Genomic DNA, 7,174 nt, shown 5'->3' on the forward strand with positions numbered 1-7,174 from the left:
GACAACGTATATTTCATTCGTCAACTGATAAGAGATTAAAGACTGAGTTATCAAAATCAATGACAGAAAGATTGGAAGACAATATTTAGGTATGGTGTGGAAAAAACTCTTGATATAGCACTATTGCAGACAGTTGCGTTTACTGCAGTTCTTTAGAAAGATAATTATGAAAATGAGCTAAATGTGAGTCAATGATAGTGGGTTCTACAATTTGCGTAACAATTTCGTTTAAATTGCAATTTTATACTTTAATCAAATAATGCTCCGTTTCATGTTTTTGTCTTCTAAAACAAGAAATGACCAAATAACGATTTTCCAATCATCATTTTAAGACGAACAATAGATTTAGAGACTTGAAATAAGATCTTTGTCTCACAAAATTAACCTGAAAATGTTGTTTTGAGGGCAATTTTTTAATGTTGAAACATAGGAATACTATTTCTCTGCCTTTAAGGATTGCTTATTGATTTTGAAAACAATTATATGACACTGAAAATGAATAGTTGTGGGGTGGCATACAGGCATTTTCATTTCCATAACTTACTTCATGTATATAGAAGATGTTTTATTTCCATTAAATGGGCTCACAAAGAGCATAATACAATATAAGACAATAATACGACAACAGCAAAAAAGAAAAGAAAACAATAGTCAAGTATACAAACAAAGAAAAGAAAAAGCAGTTTGATACAATAAAGTTTTTATTATATTGTCAAAAGATGAAGAACTTTTCATTTTCGACGGTTATTCTTATAATATTTTAATTTGTTCTAGCATCTTGTCTAACATGTCATTAACGATTGATATGGATGCAAACAGAAATTTCAAAGGATTGTGTAGTGCATTTTTATTAAATTTATAATTTCATATTTTCCAGAAAAAAGCTTTGAACATGAACTATTTCAACATGAACTAATTACAATTTTTTTTTATTTAAATGGGGGTTTTTCATTGCAAAAAATGCACTTCCTGCATTCAAATTTATACAGGTTGAGTTTTGAAATCTTAAAATTATTGTTCCAAGTCGATCACTGATAAGTATAACCTAAATAAGTGATTACAGCCGATTTCAATGAGTGTGTAGCTAAAGGTAATATCTTTGGTTAGCTTGCTTGCTATCTGAACCGTGAAGTCATTGTTAGGTAAGGTATACTACCCTCCTTTCGAAGTAGCCTAGTCCTACAGACAGATAGGTTGGTTTTCTGTCGGACTAGTCTACTCTTAAAGGAGGGTAGTTTACCTAACCTAACAATGACTTCACGGTTCAGCTAGCAAGCAAGCAAGCTAACCAAAGATATTACCTTTGCCTACACACTCATTGAAATCGGCTGTAAGTACAGGTGAGTACTGCACCTATTAATCAAATAAAATATAGACCCAACTTGAATGTTTATATAAACAGATTTAATAATTTGTCTTTTCCTTTGAAAAAAGACCATTGTTGTTAATCCATAATCTTTTATCTTTCAGACATAAATTATAGAACCATGTGATGTAGTGTAGATCAAAAGATATAGGTAAATTATTAAATCTATCATTTCTTTATATATCAAACAACTTACATTATACATTTGTGTATTCATTAGAGCTTATTTCCTAATGCTTGTAGATTGAGACTTTGGTTGGCTTGCTTGCTTTGTTTGTATAAATGTTTGCTCAGGCATTGTAATTAAGATTGACATCTGCAAATAATATAGATAGGCGGAGCTAAACAGGTATACATTATACTTAAATTTGATTGGATGTTATCCTTGAGGTTAGGAATCTAAATATAATGTATACAGGTTTAACTCTGCCTATTTATATTGTTTGAAGATGTCAACTTTAATTACAATGCTTGAGCAAACATTTATACAAACAAAGCATGCAAGCCAACCAAAATCTTTCTCTACAAGCATTTAGAAATTAGCTCTAATGAGGTCATGAATTGTGAATTGAGTTGTGTAATAAAGTATGCTTGCAAATCATTCAAAGTCAATGAAACATGACTGAAGGCGCAGAGCCAAATAACCTCCATGGAAATGAGAAATTCCAATACTTATCTAACTGCATACCAAATTCCATTGTCTTATTATAAGTCGTCCTCTTATAACAAACCTAAATACAAACTTATAACTTGTAAACTATGTAAAAGTTTCAAAGTCAACAAGCATTCTGAGAGTATTGCATGGCAATACAGTCCCCTACCAGTTAAAAATTCATTGCTCTGGAACAAAATGCTAACTTGATCTATAACTTGTCATGATAAAACTAAATACCTATTATCAAATCAATATCTTCAAGCATGGTGATAAAAAGTGTGGAAAACTGATTATTTGAGTGAATTTTCTAAGTCCAAGGACCATAACTCTGGATAAAATCATCAGACAGGAACAAAATTCGAACTTGATCTGTAACTTGTCATGATAAAACTACATATCAATTATCAAATCAATATCTTCAAGCATGACCTTAAAAAATGAAAAATGTGTCCATGGGACACAGATGATGCCCCCGCTTGCATATAATCTTATAAAGGGGCATAACTCAAGAATGGTAAAAGTGACACTACCCAAATTCGTACTTGATCTGAGTTTTGTGGTAATAATCATTGTGTATAAGTTTCATAACATTTGGTTGAGGCAAACTTAAGAGAACGGAAACAAAAAATTTAGCATTTTTCTCATTTGTAAAGGGGCATACCACCAAAATGGTAAAAGTGGCGCCACCCAAATTCAAACTTGATCTGTGTTTTGTGGTAATAAGCATTGTGTTTACAATTCATAACATTTGGTTGAGGCAAACTTAAGTTAGAGAACGGAAACAAAAAAATTCAGCAATTTTTCCATTTGTAAAGGGCATAACTCTAGAAAGGTAAAAGTGATGTCACCCAAATTCAAACTTGATCTGTGTTTTGTGGTAATAAGCATTGTGCATAAGTTTCATAACATTTGGTTGAGGCAAACTAAAGTTAGAGAATGGAAACCAATTTCGGTACGTACAGACGGACAAGGGTAAAACTTAATACCCCCTCCGCCACGGCCGGGGCATAAAAAAGCTTCTGCTAAAGTTTCATAAAATTCTATGAAGGTTTGACAAAGTATTTGATGTGTAACAAACTTAAACCCCAGACTGTGAAATAAACTAAGTTCATATATCATTAAAATATGGAAAAATGAAAATAAATATTTCCAAAATTATGCTCTGGATACTGTATTTTGGACATTATCAAGCTTCTGTCCAAATTTCATAAAATTCAAGAAGGTTTGAAAAAAGTTAATGATGACAGAAAAACTTTAACCTCAGACTGAATCTGAATGATAACTGTAAAAGAAACGAAGTCCATTAATCAGTAGAATATGGAAAAATGAAAATAAATATTTTCAAAATTTTGCTCTTAATACTGTCTTTTGGTCAGACAGACAGACAGACAGACGGACTGAGTGCAAACCTAAAGTCCCCTTCGACTTCGTCAGTAGGGGACTATAAACCATAATGAGGGGGTTGTGCCATATAATCTCCATTGAAATGAGACTTGCAAATGCCTATACATCTGCATACCAAATATCATCGACTTAACATTAATGGTTTATCTAAAACTGATCTAATTACAACAAGAAATGATTGTAACAGGATGCTGTTACGAAGTCACCCAAACGAAGCTCCCATAATTTGTAATTCCCAGGGTCGCCTGACATTGGACAAAGTCCAATGAAAATTGGTTTGGTCCAGTAAAGTTATATGCATTAGTGATGCCTGGGGACTAACCCTGTATATCATTCAAATCATCTTGGCATGACAAACCAGAATATATATGGGTTAGGGGTGGGGATCTCGACTATTTACAAGATACTAGAACATTGGGGATTGGGGGAACCCCTGGGGACTGACCCTATAATTCAAATGTTTGAGACATGACGAACAGGAATATATATGGTTTAGGGGTGGGGATCTTGACCATTTACAAGATATTAAAACTTTCTTAAATAGCAGGGGGTGGGGGTGACCCCTGGGGACTAACCCTGTATATCATTCAAACCATCTTCGCATGACAAACCAGAATATATATGGTTTAGGGGTGGGGATCTTGACCACTTACAAGATATTAGAACTTTCTTAAATGGCAGGGGGTGGGGGTGACCTCTTGGGACTAACCCTGTATTTCATTTGATGTGCTTTATCATGAAAAACCAGAATATACATGGTTTAGGGGTGGGGATCTCAACCATTTACAAGATATTAGAACTTTCTCAAATGGCAGGGGGTCGGGATGACCCCTGGGGACTAACCCTGTATATCATTCGAACCATCTTAGCATGACAAACCAGAATATATATGGTTTAGGGGTGGGGATCTCGACCATTTACAAGATATTAGAACTTTCTTAAATGGGAGGGGTGGGAGTGACCTCTGGGGACTAACCCTGTATTTCATTTGATGTGCTTTATCATGACAAACCAGAATATACATGGTTTAGGGGTGGGGATCTCGACCATTTACAAGATATTAGAACTTTGTCAAATGGCAGGGGGTCGGGATGACCCCTGGGGACTAACCCTGTATATCATTCAAACCATCTTAGCATGACAAACCAGAATATATATGGTTTAGGGGTGGGGATCTCGACCACTTACAAGATATTAATACTTTCTTAAATGGGAGGGGGTGGGGGTGACCCGTGGGGACTAACCCTGTATTTTATTTGATGTGCTTTATCATGACTAACCAGAATATATATGGTTTAGGGGTGGGGATCTCGACCACTTACAAGATATTAGAACTTTCTTAAATGGGAGGGGGTGGGGGTGACCCCTGGGGACTAACCCTGTATATCATTCAAACCATCTTAGCATGACAAACCAGAATATATATGGTTTAGGGGTGGGGATCTAGACCATTTACAAGATATTAGAACTTTCTTAAATGGGAGGGGGTGGGGGTGACCCCTGGGAACTAACCCTGTATTTTATTTGATGTGCTTTATCATGACAAACCAGAATATATATGGTTTAGGGGTGGGGATCTCGACCACTTACAAGATATTAGAACTTTCTTAAATGGGAGGGGGTGGGGGTGACCCCTGGGGACTAACCCTGTATATCATTCAAACCATCTTAGCATGACAAACCAGGATATATATGGTTTAGGGGTGGGGATCTAGACCATTTACAAGATATTAGAACTTTCTTAAATGGCAGGGGTTGGGGGTGACCCCTGGGGACTAACCCTGTATTTCATTTAATGTGCTTTATCATTTAGAACATTTTTAATTAAAAAGGTTGTGTCTCTCACAAACGGTTTTCAATTAATAATCATTTGAAAATTTAAAAAAATAAAATCCCGTAGGGTTCTATAGTAAAACCCTCCTTTCTTTTTGCCCCTCAAAGTACCCCTTTATAAACCCCATTGCAAAAACAAAACCCTGATTGCACCACTAGACATGTTAGTCTAACATATTGTGAAACCCTAAGTTAATCCGACAAGCGGTTTTGGAGAACGGGTGCGGACAAGTTCAAATTTAAAAGCGGCGGAAGAAGAAGAAGAAGAAGAAGAATAACAAGAAATGATTGTAACAGGATGCTGTTACGAAGTCTCCCAAACGAAGCTCCCATAATTCGTAATTCCCAGGGTCGCCTGACATTGGGCAACGTCCAGTGAAAATTGGTTTGGTCCAGTAAAGTTATATGCATTAGTGATGCCTGGGGACTAACCTTGTATATCATTCAAATCATCTTGGCATGACAAACCAGAATATATATGGTTTAGGGGTGGGGATCTTGACCATTTACAAGATACTAGAACATTGGGGGTGGGGAGGAACCCCTGGGGACTGGCCCTATACGTCATTCAAATGTTCATTACATGACGAACAGGAATATATATGGTTTAGGGGTGGGGATCTCAACCATTTACAAGATATTAGAACATTGGGGGTGGGGGGAACCCCTGGGGACTAACCGTATACATCATTCAAATGTTCGAGACATGACAAATAGGAATATATATGGTTTAGGGGTGGGGATCTCAACCATTTACAAGATATTAGAACTTTCTCAAATGGCAGGGGGTCAGGATGACCCCTGGGGACTAACCCTGTATATCATTCAAACCATCTTCGCATGACAAACCAGAATATATATGGTTTAGGTGTGGGGATCTTGACCACTTAGAAGATATTAGAACTTTCTTAAATAGCAGGGGGTGGGGGTGACCCCTGGGGACTAACCCTGTATTTCATTTGATGTGCTTTATCATGACAAACCAGAATATATATGGTTTAGGGGTGGGGATCTCGACCATTTACAAGATATTAGAACTTTCTCAAATGGCAGGGGGTCGGGATGACCCCTGGGGACTAACCCTATATATCATTCAAACCATCTTAGCATGACAAACCAGAATATATATGGTTTAGGGGTGGGGATCTTGACCACTTAGAAGATATTAAAACTTTCTTAAATGGCAGGGGGTGGGGGTGACCCCTGGGGACTAACCCTGTATTTCATTTGATGTGCTTTATCATGACAAACCAGAATATATATGGTTTAGGGGTGGGGATCTCGACCATTTACAAGATATTAGAACTTTCTCAAATGGCAGGGGGTCGGGATGACCCCTGGGGACTAACCCTGTATATCATTCAAACCATCTTAGCATGACAAACCAGAATATATATGGTTTAGGGGTGGGGATCTTGACCACTTACAAGGTATTAGAACTTTCTTAAATGGCAGGGGGTGGGGGTGACCCCTGGGGACTAACCCTGTATTTCATTTAATGGGCTTTATTATTTAGAACATTTTCAATTAAAAAGATTGTGTCTATCACAAACGGTTTTCAATTTATAATCATTTGAAAATTTAAAAAAATAAAATCCCATAGGGTTCTATAGTAAAACCCTCTTTTCTTTTTGCCCCTCAAAGTACCCCTTTATAAACCCCATTGCACAAACAAAACCCTGATTGCACCACTAGACATGTTAGTCTAACATATTGTGAAACCCTAAGTTAATCTGACTAGCGGTTTTGGAGAACGGGTGCGGACAAGTTCAAATTTAAAAGCGGCGGAAGAAGAAGAAGAAGAAGAAGAAGAAGAAGAAGAATAATAATAATAATAAGAACTGAGCAAAAACAATAAGTCATCCCAAACTTCGTTTGGGAGACTTAATTAAACTATGTAAAACATTCGAAGTCAA

At 36.5% G+C, this 7,174-nt stretch overlaps 1 protein-coding gene across 1 annotated transcript in view; it reads left to right on the top strand.

Annotated features, from left to right (window-relative positions):
- Nucleotides 1–7,174, top strand: part of LOC127712605 (ankyrin repeat domain-containing protein 29-like) — a 262,060-nt gene that overhangs the window by 91,826 nt on the left and 163,060 nt on the right. The gene's annotated exons all lie outside the window — the stretch shown is intronic.

This window comes from Mytilus californianus, unplaced genomic scaffold, assembly GCF_021869535.1.
Source record: "Mytilus californianus isolate M0D057914Y unplaced genomic scaffold, xbMytCali1.0.p SCAF_1, whole genome shotgun sequence".
Lineage (NCBI taxonomy): Eukaryota > Metazoa > Mollusca > Bivalvia > Mytilida > Mytilidae > Mytilus > Mytilus californianus.